This window comes from Erinaceus europaeus, chromosome 2 (assembly GCF_950295315.1).
Source record: "Erinaceus europaeus chromosome 2, mEriEur2.1, whole genome shotgun sequence".
Classification (NCBI taxonomy): Eukaryota; Metazoa; Chordata; class Mammalia; order Eulipotyphla; family Erinaceidae; genus Erinaceus; species Erinaceus europaeus.
This window is the reverse complement of record NC_080163.1, coordinates 38,448,779-38,470,432: the sequence shown is the minus strand read 5'-3', so window position 1 is coordinate 38,470,432 and position 21,654 is coordinate 38,448,779. Positions and strand designations below refer to the sequence as shown.

General features: G+C 41.1%; 1 protein-coding gene across 3 annotated transcripts in view; it reads right to left on the bottom strand.

Annotated features, from left to right (window-relative positions):
- Positions 1 to 21,654, bottom strand: part of PCBD2 (pterin-4 alpha-carbinolamine dehydratase 2) — an 86,174-nt gene that overhangs the window by 44,872 nt on the left and 19,648 nt on the right. The window contains exon 1 of one of the 3 annotated variants that reach the window (XM_060178294.1): positions 3,455 to 3,533. The exons of the other annotated variants lie outside the window; for them this stretch is intronic. The gene's annotated coding sequence lies outside the window, so the exon portion shown is untranslated. Of the gene's footprint in view, positions 1 to 3,454; positions 3,534 to 21,654 lie in introns of those variants that run through there. 3 annotated transcript variants of the gene reach the window in all.

The window sequence follows — 21,654 nt, the reverse complement described above, 5'->3', positions numbered from 1 at the left end:
TATGATAAAGTTACAAATTCTGTCTAGTTGGGAGTTGGGTGGTAGTGCAGCGGGTTAAGTGCAGGCAGGCAAAATGAAAGGACCAGCGAAAGGATCCCAGTTCGAGCCCCCATTTCTCTCTGTCCTATCCAACAATGACATCAATAACTACAGCAATAAAACAACAAGGGCAACAAAAGGGAATAAATTTTTAAAAATAAAGAAAAAAAAGAAAAGACAAATTCTGTCTAGTTAAAACTTCTGTTTGTAAGCTTTCTTTTTTTATTTTTTAATTTTTATTTATTGGATAGAGACAGCTAGAAATCAAGAGGGAAGGGGCTGATAGAGAAGGAGAGAGACAGAGAGACACCTGCAGCCCTGCTTCACCATTTGCAATGCTTTCCCCCTGCAGGTTGGGACCGGGGGCTAGAACCCAGGTCCTTGCACATTATAATATGTGCACCCAACCAGGTGCGCCACCACCCGGCCCCTATGTATCCTACTTTCTTTCTTTTTTTTTTTAATATGTATTTATTTATTCCCTTCTGTTACCCTTGTTGTAGTTATTGTTGTTGTTAATGATGTCACTGTTGTTGGATAGGACAGAGAGAAATGGAGAGAGGAGGAGAAAACAGAGAGGAGGAGAAAAAAGATAGACACTTGCAGACCTGTTTCACCGCTTGTGAAGGGACTCCTCTGCAGGTGGGGAGCCGGGGTCTTGAACCAGGACCCTTATATCCTTATGCTTTGCACCACATGCGCTTAACCCACTGCACTACTGCCCGAATCCCCTGTATGCTACTAAGAGGGAAGGGCAGTGTTGATTCTGACAGTTTGAAGAAACTCACATCTACTTATTTTTAGGTTTCAGATTGGTATTTTTTCTTGAAATCAGAAGTACTCAATATTTTTCCTTAAATACACTTTCTTTAAGCAGTAAATACAGCCAGGTATATTCTAAATATAATACTTTAAAATTTAGTACTATACTTATACAATAATGGATGCAATTTAAGAAAAATTTGTTCACAGTCTAACAAAAGAAAAAATAGCCAGAATTTGCATCATTCCATTCCAAATAAAGTCTCTGAATTTTAGAAATACAGGTAGCCCCCCTAATATAAGTTTAAAAAAATTCCAAAATCATTACTAATTTTGATTTGCTGGTTGGCTTTTGGGGTTTTTTGTTTGTTTGCTTGTTTGTTTTTCTTTCTTTTGATATAGCATCTCACTTTTCTTTTGCCACTTACAGTATTATAAATTACTAACAGATAAGTTTGATTACATCAAAACACATGGAAAATAGTTTGGGTTTTTATGCAACATTTAGAAAACTATCAATACATCCTCTTTTAGTAGCATTCTAAATATATATATATTTATATATTTAAATATTTATATATTTTTATATATTATATATTTATATATTTTATATACTTAAATATATATTCAAATAATTAAAATAGCTAAACCTAATGCTTGAATCTTAAAAAGTGTTAAGCATTCCTAATACAACAACCTAAGTACCGCATTCCTTTTCTCTCTCCCAAGTACCTCAGCAACAGCTTTCAGACTCTACTCCCACACAAAATTTAGTAAAATGATAATTTTCACTCTAACAAAAACTCTTATCTAAACTCTAGTCCTAATATATCAAAACATCTCTACCCAACAACAACAAAAATGCTACTAAATTTAACTTTTTTCCAAAGTGAGTCTGTGATAGTAAAAAAGAGCTATGAAATTCAAAAGTTCCAATGATAGCCTTATCATATTATAGACACAAAATGGTTAGTCATTGAAAAAACACAACTACCATTTTTTAATGGATAAGATGACTTCAAAAATGAGTCAAAGAACCATAGAGGCAAGGTTAATAAAGCCACTGCTAGTTTCATTTCTGGCAACCAAAGTCAAAGGCAACAGTGATAGTTCCTGACATGTGTGTTATGATAAGTACTGAAAAGCAGCAACATCATAGGCATGGAGAATACAGAACCTGCAGACCAAGAGTCAGAACCTCAAAACTCCACACTCACAAAGCTAAAATGCTTCCTCGTGTGAGAAACAAAACCACTATTAACAATTCTTGGAAGTATCTGAGTCTTGGTTCAACGGGATAATTTTTGTTCTGCACCAAAAACAATTCCATTCAAATTCCCAAAGTCTAGGAGCAGATTCATGCTAATTTCAAGATATAGTTTCCTTCCAAACCCAATGAAATCAAAGGCAGAAACCAGAAAAAGGGAAAAAAGTAAATAACATATAAGATGGTTTGCCTTTTTATGAAAAACAAATGAAGAATTAAACTCACATCACACTGATAAACTGAGAGGCTGCCAGTGGTTTTCAGGGCAGATGTAACATTTTAACAAATGTGATTGTTTGTGAACGAAACAATTCTGATCAAAAACTTAATTGCAGCCAAAGTGAGCCCTGGGCTGTGTCACCATAATCCATTCTGACAGGAAGCAGTGAGTGGAGATTCCTACTGTGAAAGGAGCATATGTGAAAGGTCAGCTTTGGCCTGGAACTTCAAAACCGTTAACGTGTAAAACAGTGTGCATTAGAGCCCGGAATGGCTAACCACTGGATTAGCGGATGTCCGCTGTGTGGGTCTGATGAGCTTTCGGCAGGTAATGGTTAATTTATAAATGGGCAATATATTGTAACTTTCTTCTCGGCCTCTCCCAAACCCAATTTTTATTATAATCCCAGAATATTACAGTAATACATTTATAACTTGGTCTCACTGTAACAAAGTTTCTTAAATTTAAAATGGATTTTTTAAGTTTAGTCAAGGGAAACTTTTTTTAATGTTGATATAAGTGAGAAAAAATTCATGTAAAATAAATGTTATCCAACAGCAACTATATTAGAACAACGAAAATTTGACAAATGAGGATATTATTAGTAGAAATAGAAATGTATGCACTATAATACCAAAAAAAATTACACAATTCCACTTTGCATGGTAGAAGACAAAAATCTAGGTAAAAATGCAGCATAATGCCACATTTTCATTTTTTAACATGGAGTGTTTTTATAAAGAAAAAAAAGTTAAACAGTGCTTTACAAGTCAAAGCATACAAAAATATTTTATATATCCAGTGCTATAAAACTGGTCCATCTGGCGTCCTAGCTGTTCTTTCTCTCCCCCTCTCTCTATCTATCCAATGAAATTATCTTTCTATCTCACATAAAATAAATCTTTTAAATTTTTAAAATAAAATAAAATTGGTCCATCTAGCTTTAAATTAATTATTTCTCCCATCTCCAAGTCACTTAAGGTAATATGGTATTAATGATAAAAGTTGGTACTGTGTATTTCAGTTCCATGATTTTAAGATTGAACTCATTTCTGAGTTGAGGGGCAAAATACTTCTCAAAAAAGGTCTTCTAAAAAAAAAATGTCTTTTTCTACTAGACAGATGCAGTTCCTGGATTCTTTGTAGGTTAAATCCAGGGATCTTACCACATAGCCACCTTCACTGTCAGCTAGTTCATGACCTTATCCCCTTCAGAATGCCATCTGACACCACATCTATGACTTTTGACTGCAAGAAAGAGTAAGGAGAAAAATATTTGTGTGTCACCATTAAAAAAAATTATAAATTTCTTTTTTTATGATGCATTTATTTACTAATAACAGAGAGGGGGAAAAAAACAGCATCACTCTGGCATATGGGATGCCAGGAATCAGATTCAAGACCTCATAGTTGCAAGTCCAATGTTCTGTCCGCATTATCAATTTCTTTTTTTTTTTATCTTTATTTATTTATTGGATAGAGACAGTCAGAAATTGAGAGGGAAGGGGAAGATAGAGAGATAGAGAGACACAGCACAATACAACTTCACCATTTGCAAAGCTTTTCCCCTGCAGGTGGGGGGGAACAGGGGCTCAAACCTGGATCCTTGTGTGCTGTAATGTGCACCCTCAACCAGGTGTATCACCAGCCGGCGCTGCCTTGTCAACTTCTTATGTTTCTGCTTTCCACACACTCTGAAACCTTTCACATACTGGAAAATTCAGAATCTTCCAGTCTGCTCCTGAATGTATGGAACATACACTTACCAATCTGCTGCTTAATACCAAGTACCTCCTTCTAGACTCTGGGATAATAGTTTGGTTCCAAGGGAAGCATATGGTGTGGTGGGAGAGAATAGAAAGGTCAACCAAGAAAAGCTCATAAGTGAAGGAGGTTGGGGTTAGGGGTATACTAAGTAGCAGAGCTTATGCATCCCAAGTATGAAGTCCTGGGTTCCTTCACCAACACCAAAACAAAAGAAAAAAGTGAGAGGTAGTGCCGGGCACATCTATCTTGCATTTTCATGTCTCACTCCACAGAGGGCTAAGTAAAAGTTGTAACAGCAATCCAGATTCACAAATAGAGCACCGCAATTACACAAGGAACTAAATATATGAGGCACACAAATGAAAACGAGATATCATAATTCACTAAAAAAAAAAAAAAAAAAAAAAGGTATATTACAAGACTCCAGATAGGTCTTGGAGGAATCTGATTACACCATTAAGTGATTAATTACTCCTGGTAACCCACAAATTGTATATAATTTCAGCCTCATTCCTAATTGTCTTTCCATCACCACAATCATTTCAGCATAATAATCCTTAGCTATGGTTCCACTTACTAGGTGAGGTTCAAACTCAAGGATGCTTATAAGCATCCTTCGGAATGATAGTCCAACAGAGTGGAAAGCACCTCCATGGGTGGGGCGGTGGTGCACCTGGAGGAGTGCACATGTTACCTTGCACTGGGATATGGGTCAAACTCCTGCAGGGGGAGCGTTCATGAACAGTGAAGCAGCAGATAGTGCACCTATCTGCCTCTCTTCCTTCTCCATCTCCCTCTGCCCTCTTAATTTCTCTCTGTCTTATCAAATAAAAAATAAAAATTGAAATATATATATTAAGTAGAGGGAGGGAAGGAAGGAGGAAGGAAGGAAGAATGAGAGGATGAGAGGAAGGGAGAAAGAAAGAGAGAAAGAAAGAAAGGAAGGAAGGAAGGAAGGAAGAAAAGAAAGAAAGAAAGGAAGAAAGAAAGGAAGAAAGGAAGGAAGGAAAGAAAGAAAGAAAGGAAGGAAGGAAGGAAGGAAGGAAAGAAAGAAAGAAAGAAAGAAAGAAAGAAAGAAAGAAAGAAAGAAAGAAAGAAAGAGAAAATACATCTCTACTCTGAATTTCAACATAAACTGGATAGGCACACTTAGCATTGTGGGCCTGTGGGGAGGCACTCACTGCATGCCGCCCTACCCTCACTCCCAATGCCTGAGAATGTTCTCACTCTGTTGTTAAAATTTCCGGGGCTCTTGCCGGGCCGGCTAGCTTCACGGTGGTGAACAGAGACGCGGAGACAACGGCTGGGCAGGGAAGCTGTATTTCTTTATTCAGGAACAACGATTCACAAACTAAGACAAACTAATCACCAAACAGAACTCTGCTGTCTCTTTGCGGCGGCGCAAGCACTCTTTCTTTTACTCTGGAACTCAGGAACCCTCTCCCTTACTCTCGAACTCAGAAACTCTCGCACTCTCGCACTCCGGAACCCAGGAACTCTGTCACTGGGGAACTCAGGAACTCTCGGACTCCGGAACCCTCTCCCAGGGTCCCTTGGGGCGGGGCCAAGCAGGCCCGCGAAATTAACAGGACTCATCCAATTCTCTTGGAGGGGGAGGGCTAGAACAAGCCAATGTAAAGCATACGACAATTCCCCCTTTTCTTTTTAACTAAATGACTATAGTATCAAGGGTGTGGGGTGAACAGAAACATACATAACCAAAACCAGCATGTTGCCAAGGGAAGGCCTGAGGGGGCCATATCTGAAAAAAAAAAATTTTCTTGCCTCTGGGGGGCTACTTGCCTCGACGGGCAATTGCATGGGGGCGGGGAACGGCCTAGGGTCCCACAGGCAGCTGGCTGCAACTTACTTACTATGAAACAAAACTTGTTATTAGCATATCTACTGCAGGATCTAACGTTTTTAATAGAGAAGGAATTTGAGACTTTTACATATCAACAACGTCTTTTAACCTTTTGTTACACCCATTCAAGATGGAGACACACCCTAGGTGTGGGCTGGAGAGGAAACCTCAGGCATGAGAATAATTAGCATAGCCATTGTGCGATCTACCATTTCTAATAGAGAAGGTAGTGTTTTACATATCAACAAGTCTATTTAACCTTTTGTTTAGACCAACTTAGTTGAAATATATTGATTGTTAACTAATTTTTACCTCAGACTTTAAATGTAAGTTAATTTTTATCTTTATGAGAATTACGTTGAAAACCTTTTTCATTTATCTTTGACTAGTAAGAATTTAGCCTTAAAGCTATTGTTTACCAAACTTTAAACATACACATAAACATGGTCATTAATACACAAGGAGAGAAACCTTTGTTACGAAGACATGTCATTTTAAACACGAATTTAAATCTATATTGTCTTAGTTGTTGGGGGGGGGTTCACCATCCGGAGGTGGCTTCCCGCGCAGCTCCACTTCTAGGAATTGCAGGTTGCGATCTCTGCACAAATCTCTGCATACTCCAGCTTGTCTGTCTTCAGACCGGACCGGCGGCTGGAGATCTCGTGTGCCCAGTTTCGGCAGGGAGCCCGGGGGTCCGGGAGGCCCGGGATGGTTCCAGAATTCATAGAAAGAGGGCAGGCAGGCCATCTTTGTAGAAGGCGTGGGCCTAGGTGCCCAGGGGTGGCGGCCATGATAGGCCGCCGCGGCCCTGCCCCATGGCCCTGCCATGTCTGCTGCCCTGTTCGCAGTGGCCGAGCAGCGTGGAGGGATCAAGCGTCCAGTGCCCTGCACCACGCGGTGGAGAGCCGGCTCCTGTGGGCTGGCCTCAGGCTCCAGCATGTTGGCATCGGGCTCCAGCATGTTGGCCTCAGGCTCCAGCATGTTGGCATCGGGCTCCAGCATGTTGGCATCGGGCTCTAGCGTGCTGGCATCGGGCTCTTGCATGGTGGCGTAGGCCTCCTGCGGGCTGCGGGGCTGCGGGGTTGCTGGCGCGGTGCGCGGGGTTGTCTGGGCGCAGCCGGCTGGCTGGCTGTTTGACCAGGTGGAAACAGCAGCTCCGCGCCTTGCCTCCCGCCCGCTGGCTCTTCCCGCTGGCTGTTCTGAGTTCGCCCGAGCGAGTGGAAACCACAGAGTGGTCCAGAGATAAATGTTCCAGAAACAGCAAAACAGTCTCGTGAAGAAAGAGCAGAGGCCTTTGGAGATCTCTTCACAAGCAGAAGAGAAGGCCATCGTGCATAGGTAGCCAAATTGTCTTTACTTATCTGAGAGATGCGCAGGTCAGGTCCACGTGGGCGCCATTTGTTGTTAAAATTTCCGGGGCTCTTGCCGGGCCGGCTAGCTTCACGGTGGTGAACAGAGACGCGGAGACAACGGCTGGGCAGGGAAGCTCTATTTCTTTATTCAGGAACAACGATTCATAAACTAAGACAAACTAATCACCAAACAGAACTCTGCTGTCTCTTTGCGGCGGCACAAGCACTCCCTCTTACTCTCGAACTCTCCAACTCTGGAACTCTGGAACTCTCTTTGCGGCGGCGCAAGCACTCTTTCTTTTACTCTGGAACTCAGGAACCCTCTCCCTTACTCTCGAACTCAGAAACTCTCGCACTCTCGCACTCCGGAACCCAGGAACTCTGTCACTGGGGAACTCAGGAACTCTCGGACTCCGGAACCCTCTCCCAGGGTCCCTTGGGGCGGGGCCAAGCAGGCCCGCGAAATTAACAGGACTCATCCAATTCTCTTGGAGGGGGAGGGCTAGAACAAGCCAATGTAAAGCATACGACATCACTCTGTGCAAAATTACTGCTAAGATGATCACAAATATTGATTTTAACAGAGATGCTCCTTTTTTTTTTTTATTCACTTTGGTTTAGTTTGTTCACATTTGTTTTTTTGGTTTTGTGTGGGGGTGTTGTCATTGTTTGTTTTTTGACACTAGGGCTTCACAATCATGGGACTTTTTCATACAGACAGAGAAAAGCAGAGGCAGAGAGAGTGGGAAAGACACCATAGTTCAGAACTTCCTCCAGCATGGCAGGGGCTGGGCTTGAACCTCACAAAGCAGGCACATTATCCAGATAAGCTATCTTGCAGGTCTTAAAATGCCAAATGTTCAGAAGACTGAACTTACATACTTTAATTCTGAACTTCAATTCACAGATACAGAAAAATATGTTCCGAGGTTTTTTCAAGGGCCTGTGTTCAAGTGGAAGGACACCAAAGAAATTAATCATTCAATTCTTATTTGTAGGAGCAGATTCTCTGTAACTTGTAAATTATTTTGATTTATAGTGAATCGTTATTGTATTCATAAATGCAGGAAAGTTGAAGAACATGATATAATGACACCCCAAAACAATTTTTATAACTGCAGGTGTGCAAATCATAGCATGTGGGAGACAACTCAAAGGATAACAGGGAATAAACCAGTTTAGGAAGGGTCATATAGAGAAGGGAAGGGGGAAAGGGCATGGGCCCCAATTTTCTAAGATGTCTTTAAAACCAAACTACTCATTTATAAGCAGATGCAGTAAAGCAGTTAGTCATGGACGGCAGCATCAACAGCTAGGTTTTTTAAAGCAAAGGCAAAATGCTTTACAACAAAGGCAAAATAATTTACAACAACCCAATCACACTGCTCATTCTTTTGAGGTTAAATGCTACTGACATAAGCTACACCTGAATCCAATCAGTGCAGAGACCTTGAGAAGATTCACACGAAAGGACTAAATTTGTCACAAATGGGTTGGTTTCCGATCTTAATGCAGCCAAGTCGCTTTACTTTGACCTCCATTGAACAAATCAACTTAATGGGCACTAGGAGTGCTATAAAACGTAACAATGAAGTGATTTTTAACTTTTAAAATATAGTTATGAAGCAAAATGTTGGATAGCTTCTACAATACTGGAAATCAAATTAAATCTAGATGTTTTTTAACAGTCTTGACAGATACAATCCTAGTTACCATGTAAATTTATGGTAAGCTGCTGTGATATTAGCCACAGGTGCTACTTTTAATATATGAGCCGCATCTGGCTGGGAATAGAATTCTCAGAGGACTGAAAATGACCTCACTATCAGACAATGGAAGGGAAAGAAGAAGAAGAAAAAAAAAAAAAAAAGACCACTGTGGCATATAAAAAGCTGAAGATGTGGTCCACAACTAAACATTTTACATACAATTCATTTTAACTCTGCAGTTCTAAGTTCAAGGATATTATGGCTTCAATATTTAAGAGGTGTAGATATAGGGCAACAAAAAGGGAAAATAAATATTAAAAAAATAAAAAATAAATTTTAAAAGGGAGTGGGGCGGTAGCGCAGCAGGTTAAGCGCACATGGCACAAAGCTCAAGGACTGACGTAAGGATACAGGTTGGAGCCCCTGCAGGGGAGTTGCTTCACAGGCGTTCAAGCAGGTCTGCAGGTGTCTATCTTTCTCTCCCCCTGTCTGCCTCCCCTCCTCTCTCCATTTCTCTCTGTCCTATCCAACAACAATGACAACAAGGACCAGCAGAAGGATCCCAGTTCGAGCCCCGGGCTCCTCACCTGCAGGGAAGTCACTTCACAGGCGGGGAAGCAGGTCTGCAGTTGTCTGTCTTTCTCTCCCCGTCTTCCCCTCCTCTCTCCATTTCTCTCTGTCCTATCTAACAACGACAACAACAACAACAAAAAAAAAAAAAAAAAAGGGCAACAAAAAGGGAAAATAAATAAATATTAAAAAAATAAAAAAGATGTGTAGATATATTTCAACCAAATAGCCAAAAGATTAAGAATGTAGAATTAAGAATGTTATGAATGCCTCAATTAGGCATATAGTACTAGCTTCCCAACCTTTGATCAATGTGAGAAAAAATAATGAACTAAGACCTGAAAAGAAAATTCCTTCATGGTTCCCAAAGACTAGACATGATTAGACACCACCGAGCATACCAAACCAAAATGTAGCCATTACTGATCTCCAAGTAGCAGCAACTCTCCAGAACATGGTAAACATCACTGACTGTGTAAGGTTCTTTGGACAGTAAAAAAGAAAAGCGAGCTATTAGAAATATTCATCATACCCAAGAAGACAATCACTATAAGTAATTAACATTGAGATTGCAAACTGGCAATGTCATTCATACATAAACACAAAAAGAAAGCACAAATTTCCCTTACGTATGCAATTGAAAAAAGATGATTATGTATTACAGAGAGATTTTATTCCTTTTAAGAAACCCTTACTGAACTATTTGAAAACCACCATTTTCCAGAGGATTAACAAGTGTGGAAACATGACAGAGGATTTACAAAGATTTAATTTCCTAAGAAATTACTCTCCCTGAATTAAACAAGCCTTGTTTATCTGAAAAGAAAAAAAAAAATCTCAAAAAGAGAATTATTTCTCTAAAAATATTCCCTACACCACTGCACTAAGCTATGAGAATGGTAGCTACAAAGCACTATAATATTTTTAATATTTTTCTTCTGACATTCTTGAGTAACTTGAATGGCCTGATTTTTTTTTTAAGCTTCAATAGATCAATTCAATTTAAGTGACGATTTCCATTTACTTTTCTAAAAACAAGTATCTGGATCTATGCCTAATCTCAACAGGCCTTAAGATCCTGCATATCTGCAGCCCGAGAGGTGGCACAGTACATAAGGCACTGGACTCTCAGGTATGAGGTGTGAATTTGATCTCTGCTATCATATGTGCCAGAGTGGTGCTTTGGTCCTCTCCTCCCTTCCTCTCCCCTCCCCTCCCCTCCTATCTCCTCCCCTCCTCTCTCTCTCATTAATACATTTTTTTAAAAGACCTTGCACATCTCCATCAAGAAAAATTTAGTATGAAGTTCTGACAATTTTGTGACCAACCAAAAGTTTATATGGAATGCTTAGAAATGGAAGATTCACAGGCACACTGGTTAGTGACTAGAGAAAGGTACTGGCTAAATGAATTATGTCCTTTCTATTCAATGGAACACTATATGTATACTAGTATCAAGAAAACTAAAAATATTTTACTGACAAGGAAAAAAAGTGTTCACCACACTTTAAGTGAAAAATCAAAAGCAAAACTGAGGGCCCAGGAGATGACTCAGCAAGGCACATGCAGCCTCACATGTGTGAGGCTCTGGATTCAGTCCCCAGCAATAAATGAGAGCACCATGGGCAACACCAAGGGAACACCAGAGATGTTGGAGCAGTGCTCTGACGTCACCCTCTCTCCCTCTTTCTCTCTCTCCATAACAAAGAATGGCTCAGGGAGTTGGCCCAGCAGAAGAGTGTAGAACATGAGAGCATGAGGTCTTGAGTTTGATCCCTGACATTGCATATGCCCCAAATGATACTGTGGACTTGCACAATCTTTCCCTCTCATTAATAATTTTAAAAATTCTATTTAAATTTTATTTATTAAATAAAGAAATAGAACCAGGAGGCTGGGCAGGCATACCTTGTTAAGCCCACATCACCATGCTTGAGGAGCCAGTTCAAGCCTCCACTCCCCACCTGCAGGGGAGAAGCTTCATAAGTGGTGAAGCAAGTTGTCACGTGTCTCCCTTTCTCTTTTCCTTTCTACCTTCCCCTCCCAATTTCTCTCTGCCCTAGAGAAAGACAGAGAGAGGGAGAGAGAGAGAGAGAGAAAGCCAGCCAGTCTAGCCAGCAGAAGCAGGAGCCCCAGAAATAACCCTGGTGGCAATAAAAATAAATAAATAAGGGCTTGGTGGTGGCACACCCAGTTGAGCACACATGTAACAATGCACAAGGACCCAGGTTCAAACCCTCAGTCCCCACCTACAAAGGGGAAGCTTCACAAACAGTGGGGCAGTGCTACAGGTGTCTTTCTACCTATCTCCCCCTTCCTTTTCAGTTTCTTTCTGTCCTATGAAATAAAAAAGAAAATTAAAAAAAAAATTAGGGGACCAGGCGGTGGCACACAAATAGTATGAGCAAGGATCTGGGACTGAACCCTCGCTTCCCACCTGCAAGGGGTCTGCTTCACGAGTGGTGAAACAGGTCTGCAGGTGTCTATCTCTGTATGTATCTCCCTTTCCTCTCTCAATTTCTCTCTATCCTAATAAAAATTAGGGAGGCAGGGGCTGGGGGAGGAAAAAATGGCCATCAGAAACAGTGGACTCACAGTGACAGCACCAAGCCCCAGTGATAACCCTGGTAGCAGTAAAACAAAAAGAACAAAAAAGGGGGTCGGGCGGTGGTACAGTGGGTTAAGCGCACGTGGCGCAAACCGCAGGGACCCGCGTAAGGATCCTGGTTCGAGCCCCCGGCTCCCCACCTGCAGGGGAGTCGCTTCACAGGCGGTGAAGCAGGTCTGCAGGTGTCTTTCTCTCCCCTCTCTCTCTGTCTTCCCCTCCTCTCTCCGTTTCTCTCTGTCCTATCCAACAACAAAGCAATGTCAACAATGGCAATAATAACCGCAACGAGGCTGCAACAACTAGGGCAACAAAAAGGGGGAAAAATGGCCTCCAGGAGCGGTGGATTCATGGTGCAGGCACCGAGCCCAGCAATAACCCTGGAGGAACAAAAAAAAATATTAATAATAAAAGTAAAATAAAGAAAAGACGAAAGAACCTGAGCATCACTCTGGCACATGCAATGCCAGGGATGAAACTCAGGGTCTCATACTTGAAATGCCGGTGTTCTAGTCATTGTGCCACCTCCCAGGCCATTATGTAAATCTTATTCTTTCCCTTTACTTTGCCACCAGGGTTTGCGCTGCTGCTATACAATTCCTCTGCTCCCAGCAGATCACTTAGTTAGTTTTAAATAATGGGCCTGGGAGATAGCATAATGGCTACGCAAAAATACTTTCATAGAGGGACCGGGTGGTGGCATACCTGGTTAAGTGCATGTATTACCATGCACAAGGACCTAGGTGCAAGCCCCCAGTCCCCACTTGCAGGGGGAAAGCTTTACAAGGAGTGAGGTAGTGCTACAGGTACCCCTCTCTCTCTCTCTCTCTCTCTCTCTCTCTCTCTCTCTCTCTCTCTCCCTTCCTATCTCCCCACTTCTCAATTTCTCTATGTTCTATCAAATAAAAATAAACAAGGTGGGGGTAGATAGCATAATGCTTACGCAAAGAGACTCTCATGCCTGAGGCTCCACAGTCCCAGATTCAATCCCCACACCACCAAAAGCCAGAGCTCAGTAAAAAAAAAAAGAAAAAGAAAACAAAAATATTTTCATGTCTGAGGCTCCAAAGGTCCCAAGTTGAAACCCCAACATCATTATAAACCATATTGAGCAGTGCTCTGGGAAGGAGGAACAAAAAATGTTTATATTTGTTCTTAGATAGATGAGAAACAGAAAGGCAGAGAGGGGGCCAGGCAGTAGCACACCAGGTTAAGCGCGCATAGTACAGAGCACAAGGGCCTGTGCAAGTATTCTGGTTCAAACCCTGGCTCCCCACATGCGGGAGGTGGGGGTCACTTCATAAGTAGTAAAGCAGGTCAATTTCTCTCTGTCCTATCAAATAAAATAAATGGCCACAGAGGATTCCTAGCGCAGGCACCTAGCTCCATCAATAACCCTGGAGGGGAAGAAAAAAAAAAAAAGGAAAGAAAAACTGAGAGAGAAGAGAGAGAAAAGAGATACCCCATAGCACTGCTCCACCACTTGTGAAGTTTCCACTGTGCAACTGCTTCTGGTGAGGCTGGTGGGCTGCACCTGGTAAAGGTGTGCAAGATAAAGTGCACAGGATAGGACAGAGAAAAATTGAGAGACGAGGGTAAAACAGAGAGGGGGAGAGAAAGAGAGACACCTGCAGACCTGTTTCACCGCTTGTGAAGCGACCATCCTGCAAGTGGGGGAGCTGGGGGCTGGAATCAGGATCCTTGCGCTTCGTACTGTGTGTGCTTAGCCCAGTGCACCACCGTCCAGCCCCCAAGTGTACACTTTATTAGGTGAGCTATTTCCCAGTGCCCAATTAATCTTTTTATTTTAAATATTTTATTTTCTCAGAAGGCTAGAAATGGACCTACCCTATGATCCTGCATGTCTTCTCCTGGAGATAGATCCTAAGGAACCCAACACTCCCATCCAAAAAGATCTGTGTACACATATGTTCTTGGCAGCACAATTTGTAACAGCCAAAACCTGGAAGCAACCCAGGTGTCCAACAACAGATGAGTGGCTGAGCAAGTTGTGGTACATATACACAATGGAATACTACTCAGCTATAAAAAAAAAATGGTGACTTCACTATTTTCAGCTGATCTTGGACCTTGAAAAATTCATGTTAAGTGAGATAAGTCAGAAACAAGAAGGATGAATATGGGATGATCTCACTCTCAGGCAGAAGTTGAAAAACAAGATCAGAAGAGAAAACACAAGTAGAACCTCAACTGGAATTGGCATGTTGCACCAAAGTAAAGGGGGGGGGGCGCCAGAATACAGGTACAAAAAGGATGACAAAGGACCTAGTGGGGGTTGTATTGTTATATGGAAACTGGGAAAAGTTATGCATGTACAAACTATTGTATTTACTGTTGAATGTAAGACATTAATTCCCCAATAAAGAAATTAAAATTTAAAAAATGTTTTTTTATTTTATTTATCTAGGATAGAGATAGAAACTGAGAGGAGGGAGAGAGCAGAGAGGCACCTGCAGCACTGCTTTACCACTTGTGAAGCTTCCTCCCTTAAAGGTGGGAATCATGGGAGTCGGGTGGTAGTGCAGGTGGCACAAAGCCCAAGGACCGGCATAAGGATCCCGGTTTCAGCCCCTGGCTCCCCACCTGCAGAGGAGTCACTTTACAAGCAGTGAAGCAGGTCTGCAGGTGTCTATCTTTCTCTCTCTGTCTCCCCTCCTCTCTCCATTTCTCTCTGTCCTACCCAACAACAATGGCATCAATAACAATAAAACAACAAGAGTAACCAAAGGGAATAAATAAATAAATATTTTTTTTAAAAAGGTGGGAACTGGGAGCTTGAACGCAGGTCCTTACACACTGTAACATGTGTGCCACTACTCAGCCTTTTTATTTTAAAAATAGAATAAAAATTTGGACATGGAGGCACCTCAGCAGTATCACAAGGTCCTGGACTTATTCCCTGGTACCACATAAAATGAAAAAAAGTTTGCAACATGACCACAAAAATATACACATATGCTTATCTATATACATACTCACAAAATGGTTTTTATTTATTTTTCTAAGTATCTCCATTCTCTTTTTTAAGATATATTTTTAATTTAAACTTTATTTTATTGGGTAGAACAGAAAGAAATTGAGATGGGAAGGGTGATAGAGAAGGAGAGAGACAGAGAGACATCTGCACACCTATTTCACCACTCATGAAGCTTCCCCTTGCAGGTGGGGACAGGAGACTTGAACCTGGGTCCTTGTGCATGGTAATACATGCACTTAACCAGGTGCACCACCACCTGGCCCTATGCACAATGGTTTTTAAATGGACAGAAGGATTACAGATCAATTTGTCTTCCTTGAATTACTTCTGTTTTCCAAATTAGAAAAATACTAAGCAATCAGGGAGAAAGAAAAACAATGCATTTTAACAAGATAAACATACCACACAAACATAGCATAGTGGAATTATTCCATTAATAGTAAGAGGCCTGGCTGACCTCTGTGGGGTATGAGTAATTCACAAATGTTAGACTCTTCTATTTAAAGCTTGCAGTTTCAAAGAACTAGAAAAAGGGAAGAAACTTACTCTCAAACCTACATAACAATTGTGTGTGTGTGTGTGTGTGTGTGTGTGTGTGTGTGTGTGTGTGTGTGTTGCCTGGGACTCATTCATGCCTGGTTCCACCACTCCTAGACTAACTTTTTCACTGTTTTATTTAAGGTATAAGAGGGAGAAGCAAAGAGGGAGGGGACAGAGGGAGAGATACCAAAGTACCATGCTACCATCCATAGAGTTTCCTTAGTGCTATCCATGGTGCTCCCAGTGGTATCAGGACTCAAATCCAGGGCATCAGGTATTCTAAGTCCTTTGTTTTTACACATGGAACTACCTTCTCATTTCAGGAAGTCACTTTTAATATTCCACAGTCTTATTCTCAGCCACTCCTTCCTAAGTAGACAAACTTTTGACTGTAAACCATTAATCCCAGTAAAGAAAGGAAAAAAAAAAAAACTTAATTTCCAAGTGTTATACCTTTACTTCCCCTCATCACTGTTCCAGTTTATGCTCGTGATGCATCTATTCTAACAGGGATGTCTGTCTGGATGAATGCAACAGACCTCCTGATATTTTCCCCAACTTTTGCTGCCTCTGCATCCACTCGGTTGATCTTTTTAAGGAAATGGATCACTTATTGCTTCCCTAGAGAGGCCTTTCCTGATGCTCTCCTCAAGCTGTATTAGCTTTTCCTTTTATTCCTTCTCACAACACACCTTTCTGTTGGAGAGGCAGGATCAATGCTAAAGAATGACAGGGTTGTTGTGGAGGTAGATAGCAAAATGGTTATGCAGAGAGACTCTCATGCCTGAGGCGCCAAAGTCCCAGGCTCAGTCCCCTTCACAATCATAAACCAGAGTTGATCAGTGCTCTGGTAATAAATAAATAAATAAATACAAAAATAAAAATTAAAAAAAATAAATGTTAAAAAAAATGGTAGGGTTGTCTATGTCAAATTCCCAATTCACTGCATACTAGAGCTTGGGCCTTAGATAAGTCACTCTAAATCTTATTTCCCTCATCTGTAAATTGAGGAAAGTGTTTTCTCTTTCACGGGATTTTGTGAGAATTAAATGAATGCATACATGTAAAGTCCTTAAATAGTGTCCAGCCCAAAATTTAAGTGTTCACTGAGCATTAGTTACTAGAATTTTCCTTCGTGGTTCTTATCATAATTGGCATCATTTCATTGTTGTTTATACTTTCCCTCTCCTATTATACTATAAGTTCCATGAAAACAGGATAATCTGCTCTGCTCATGATAGCATCCCTAGTGCTCAGCACAGTGCCTGTCCTACAGGAGCACATAATTAGTAGTTACTTGTGTTGAATGCATAAAATACAGGGAAAAAAATCTGGAAGTAGATGGAATGTGAACAGATGGGAATAGGAGGGGTGGGGTAGCATGCAAAAGAAGGAAGAAGCAGGATAGCATCCAAAAGGAACAGCTTGAATAAAGGTGAGAAAGAGCTGAACTAAGATGCTGGGGGTCTAGATTCTAGTTCTAGCATAGCTACTAAATGTTTTGTGCTCTCTTGTCAGCTTCATTTTTTTTTTTTTTCACTTCTTCAGGTATCTATTTCACATATCTAATCTCAAAAGCGTAAAGGGGCCTCTTCAAAGAAACAGTGAAGGGTTGGGTTAAGACATGGGCAGCTATGAAAAACCCTGACACGATGTCGTCTATGATACGGTAAGAAGGGAATGGAGTTTCCTGAGCAGAATCCAACTTGAGAACAATAAAGCAGCATAGGAGTAACTGGAGACAGAGGCTCTGCAAGTGAAAGATTTCAGGATGCTTCCACAGGAACTCTAGGGAGAGAAAGGCTCACCCAAATATGAAGCACAGTTTTGGTAAAAAAAAAAAAAACAAAACACTCAGGAGCCGGGTGGTGGTGCAGCAGGTTAGGCGCACATGGCGCAAAGTGCAAGGACCAGCGTAGGTATTCCGGTTCGAGCCCCCGGCTCCCCACCTGCAGGGGAGTCGCTTCACAGGCAGTTAAGCAGGTCTGCAGGTGTCTATCTTTCACTCCCCCTGTCTCCCTCTCCTCTCTCCATTTCTCTCTGTCCTATCCAGCAACAATGACAGCAATAATAACAGCAACAATGATGATAAACAAGGGCAACAAAAGGGAGAAACATTAAAAAAAAAAAAAAAAAACACTCAAGAAAGACCAGCCCGGTCTTGATGCAGCACAATAATTTTCAGCCTCTCAAGCACTTCACTCTAGATGTTTTCGAGGATGGCAGGACTGCTGCAGAAAACCAGTCAATTGTAGGAAGTTTGCTTTCCGATACTCAAAAACCAAGAGTGTGGAGACTTTTTTCTGCCAAGGCCATTTGGATATGTATAACATCATTTGTGAGCCACACAAAATTATCAGCTTAAAAATTAGCACTTAATATTGCTGTCTGTGAGAGAGAAAGGAAAAAAAAAAAACCTCCTAGATTTACTGAATTTCAAGTCCTACCTGCAGTGCCTTGGCCCCCAATGATGACAGTCCACAGGACACAGTCCCCACCCATGCTCTAAATCTTAGACGATGCTAAACCCAAGAAAGAAAGCACCACAAGGTTCCTTCGTGATCACTTCTATTTTTTTTTTAATTTAACTTTATTTTATTTTATTTTTTTGCCAATAGGACTTCATATATTCCACCACTCCTAGTGGACTTTTTCTCCCTTTCAATGACAGATTGAAACAGAGAGGATCAGCAAAACAGCTCAGCTGAATAGTGTGTTTGTTTTGCCATGTGTAGATGTAGGATTAAGCCCTACCCCCACCTCACTGAAGAGCGCTTCAGTGCTATAATGTGTTTATCTCTATCTCTTATCTATCTAGGTACCTATCTGTCTGAAAGAGTAGACTTGGAACAATGACTCCCCAGTGATGACCAAAAAAAAAAAAAAACAGGGAAACAATAAAGTCATCATCACAGTGCCACTCCGCCATTTGTGAGGCTTCCACTTGTGCATGATGCTCCCATGTGGTCCTGGGGGCTCAGATCTCCATGATTTTGCATGTGGACATGCCTAGTAGAGTATGCACACTACAGGAAGAGCTATCTCCCAGCCACACAACAAACCAATCTTAAGCCCCTTATTTCTCACAACGTATTACAATTAAGATGCAAACTCTTTCTCCTGTCCTTGGCCTGTGCCACCTGCTCACGCCTCTTACTCCTTCCTTACAACAGAAAAATCAGATCTTTAAGAACCAACTTGGGAGGGGCAGCAGTGGTGAAACCAGTAAAGCACATAAGTTATTATGCATTAGGACCCAGGTTCGAGCCTCAGGCCCATACCTGTGGGAGGGAAGCCTCACAAGCAGTGGAACAGGCTGGCAAGTTTCTCTCTCTCTCTCTCTCTCTCTCCCCCTCCCTCTCTTTTCCCCTATTTCTGTCTCTATCATAATTAAAAAATAATAATAATATAATAATTTTTTTAAAAGAACCAACTCAAAGCTCCACCAGGCAGTCATCCTGGAGTATATTTCCTTCAACTTAAGAGTAATTCACATTTTGGTGCCTGATTAGCTTGGCAATTTGAAAACACAACTTTCTTGTACAATTCAGGTGTGCCACCTCCCCAACAAAACCAGGAACTCTTCTGAGTATAAACAGAATTGCATATGTAATCTTCCTTGTACATCTTAGGTGTAGAGCAAGGCTAGCCCTTTAACAGTTGCCAGTTCAAGCACTCTGCGAGACTCACTGCTCCCAACAAAGCCAGACTCCCAGGCTCTCAGGAGGAAGACCATGCACACCTGCACCAGATGTCTGGCAGATGCTCCCATCAGGGCTGCAATGGCAAGGACAAGGCATTTTAAGTCAACTAGATACAAGATCTGGGAGAAGGCCACAATCCTGTCCTTCTGGCCGCGAGCACATGAGCAAACAGATTCATAGCCACATTTGCTGTTTGGATAGGACTGGTTTAATGATACAGTTAAATGGCCCCTGGTTGCTCAACACTGACACCTGGGTTAACCCTAAACAAGTACAGTTGTGCTTGCTTTAGCCGGTGAATTCTCAGGGAAGTATGGTCAAACCCAACATGTAGTCCTTGGAAAACAAGATAGTGCCTAGAAAATAAAATAAATAAAAATAAGAAGTCTCTGGGTTCCAGAACAGGATCTAAAAATGTTGCTGATAGGGAGTCAGGCAGTAGCGTAGCAGGTTAAGCGTATGTGGCACAAAGCGCAAGGACCGGCGGAAGGATCCCGGTTCGAGCCCCCGGCTCCCCAACTGCAGGGGAGTTGCTTCACAGGCAGTGAAGCAGGTCTGCAGGTGTCTTATCTTTCTCTCCCCCTCTCTGTCTTACCCTTCTCTCTCCATTTCTCTCTGTCCTATCTAACAACAACGACATCAATAACAACAACAACTACAACAACAATGAAAAACAACAAGGGCAACAAAAGGGAAAATAAATAAATATTTAAAAATTAAAAATAAAAAAAAAATGTTGCTGATAGGAACCAGAGATGTGAGCATGGCACCTACCAATTTTATAGGTGCATTGTTCTAAATAATTTAGTTAAATTCCAGCCCGGATCAGAGGGAAATGTGATGATGCAGTCATTATCTGCAAAACCAAAGAGAATGTACTGTTTTCTTTTATTTGGAGGGATGCAGGGAAAACTCAGAGTGCTCAGACCCAGGAAAGAAGACCCTGAGCAACTGACATACTGGCGGGTCAAACCCCTCATGAGGGCAAAATGTCCCAGGTCACCACTCTGCCACAGAAACATGAGTACAGTGCTGCATTTGCTGCTAAGAGTCAACTAGCTATTGAGGCCACTCCATCAGGCAGGCACCCAGAATCTGTATTTTGAAACAGCTGAACGCAAGTTTGTATGTCAGAGTCCTAATGCACTAGAGTTCTAGTAACAAAAACCTTGCTGCAGATATCTAAACACTATTTGTTTTATTTTAACAAGAGATATTTTGAAAAAGACAGAGAGACAGAGACAGGAAGGCCAAAGCACTACTCAACTCTGGCTTATAGTGTTGCAAGCGACTGAACCTGGAAGCGTCAAGCATGAGTCTTTTAAATAACCATTATGCTGGAATTAGCAAATCACAACAAAGTAAAAGACTCTGGGGTAGGTGGATGGTGAGAATACAGGTCCAAGAAGGATGACAGAGGACCTAGTGGGGGTTGTAGTATTATATGGGAAACTGGGGAATATTATGCATGTACAAACTATTGTATTTACTGTTGAATGTAAAACATTAATTCCCCAATAAAGAAATTTAAAAAAAATAATAAAAAATAACCATTATGCTATCTCCCCAGCCCGGAACACTACCAATAATGGCAGAACTGAAGTGACAGGCTGATATTCCAAAAAAAAAAAACCAAAAAACCCAACAGAATGAAAAAGAGTAAATTAAAATACTTTTGAGTTGTTATTTAAAGTCTACTTTAAATTACGCTCTGTAATTACTGAGCCAGCAGTCCATTGTTATTAATTCATATTCAACCTACATAAGTGGTACCAGCAATGCAGGCTGAAAACAAATGCCTCGGTAATTTCCTAACTTTTAAAGTGTTATTTTCTTGTCAGTTAAATTTAAAGCAACCCATTTGTGACCACATTATACCAAGTTAATCTCATCTAAAGTGCTTCACAAACCCTAACAGCTACACTCAGGTTTTATACTAGTGAAAGCAATTTACATAAGTAAAATTTATGTCAATGCATCTTATGACAAATTTTTTATTTTATAATAATTATAGTACTTATTTGATAACATCTGTTGATATTCACAGTATAAACCTGGCAAAGATTTAAACCCACAACATTTCCCATGCATCATGTACATTATCTGTGAAAAGCAATAAAAAAAGCAATGAATACATTAATCATACAAATATCATCTGCAAAGCATAAATCTGAAATAACTTTCACGACAGCTCAAACTACTTTTTATTTTTTACACACCTGATTTTACACCATCTGCAAAAGGGCAAGACAAA